Source organism: Lucilia cuprina, chromosome 5, assembly GCF_022045245.1.
Source record: "Lucilia cuprina isolate Lc7/37 chromosome 5, ASM2204524v1, whole genome shotgun sequence".
Classification (NCBI taxonomy): domain Eukaryota; kingdom Metazoa; phylum Arthropoda; class Insecta; order Diptera; family Calliphoridae; genus Lucilia; species Lucilia cuprina.
In genome coordinates this window covers 42,395,804-42,397,308 of record NC_060953.1, presented here as the reverse complement: position 1 = coordinate 42,397,308, position 1,505 = coordinate 42,395,804, and the positions used below count along the sequence as shown (strand labels likewise).

At 27.0% G+C, this 1,505-nt stretch overlaps 1 protein-coding gene across 3 annotated transcripts in view; it reads right to left on the bottom strand.

The window, feature by feature from the left end:
* The window catches only part of LOC111686924 (cyclin-dependent kinase 14), a 273,114-nt gene that overhangs the window by 153,620 nt on the left and 117,989 nt on the right, over positions 1-1,505 (bottom strand). The window lies entirely within an intron of this gene.

Sequence of the window (1,505 nt, the reverse complement as noted above, 5' to 3'; positions counted from 1 at the left end):
ATACAACATGTAATTATACCTATATATAAGAATACACATTATACATTTATTTATCTAAATTTATTAACAAAAGAATTTTATTTTATTGATCCTCAAATCGCTAATGAAGAAACCGTAAAAAAACAATTTCAAATATTTTTAAATAATGTAAATTTAGAAAATATTAAAGAATGGAAATATAATATTGTGAAACATTACAAACAAATTGATGGTTATAATTGTGGAATTATTTGTTGTCAACTAACAGAAGCATTGCTAACAAATACGTCTCTAGAAAATATAATAAATCCAAACAAATACAGATCAGTTATGAAAACGGATCTTATTAAATTTGGGAATTCTGAATTAAATTGCCTTCATTGTCACAGTAACGAACAATCGTTTTTAAAATGCCTCAGTTGTACCAGAGGTATTGACAAGGGATGCTATGAAAGATATTATTTACCAACTAAAGACGTATTTAAATGTCATCTTTGTAACAACAAATAAGAAATAATTAAAACAAGAGAATATTTAAATAAAAAATAAATTTTATCAAAAAAATGTTAAGAATTTGATAATCAATATCTTAAAGCAAAAGTATTATAGGATTCTTTCCGGATAATGATTTTATTTTTTTTCTTTTTAAAATCAAGCATTATAGACAATGAAAAAAATATTTATACAAGTCTAATTCATTATTGATATAACGTAATAATTTAATTTAATAATAATTTAATTTTTAAAGGTAACAGAAGGGGTATGAGTCCCCCTTAATTTGAGGTATGATCCGCTTCATTAACCCTTTAGGTGGGGACGAAAGTTAAAATTTTGTGAAATTTTATTTTTGAAAAAATTGTCAAAAATCAAAAATATTACTTTTTGAAAATGTCTTTGAAGGTAACAGTACGCGGACGGATTTTCCTTAATTTGAGGTATGACCCGCCCCATTAACCCTTTTGGTGGGGACGAAAGTAAAAATTTTGTGTAATTTTAACTTTGAAAAAATTGTAAAAAATCAAAAAGAATATTTTTTGAAAATGTTTTTAAAGGTAACAGAAGGGGTATGAGTCCCCCTTAATTTGAGGTATGATCCGCCCCATTAACCCTTTTGTTGGGGACGAAAGTTAAAATTTTGTGAAATTTTATTTTTTAAAAAATTGTCAAAAATCGAAATTTCAACTTTTTGAAAATGTTTTTGTAGGTAACGGTAAGGGGACGGATTCCCTTTAATTTGAGGTATGACCCGCCACATTAACCCATTTAGTGGGGACGAAAGTTAAAATTTTGAGAAATTTTAACTTTGAAAAAATTGTCAAAAATCGAAAACTTAACTTTTTGAAAATGTTTTTGTAGGTAACAGTAAGGGGACGGATTCCCCTTAATTTGAGGTATGACCTGCCCCATTAACCCATTTAGTGGGGACGAAAGTTAAAATTTTGTGAAATTTTATTTTTGAAAAAATTGCCAAAAATCGAAATTACAACTTTTGGAAAATGTTTTTAAAGGTAACAGAAGGGGTATGA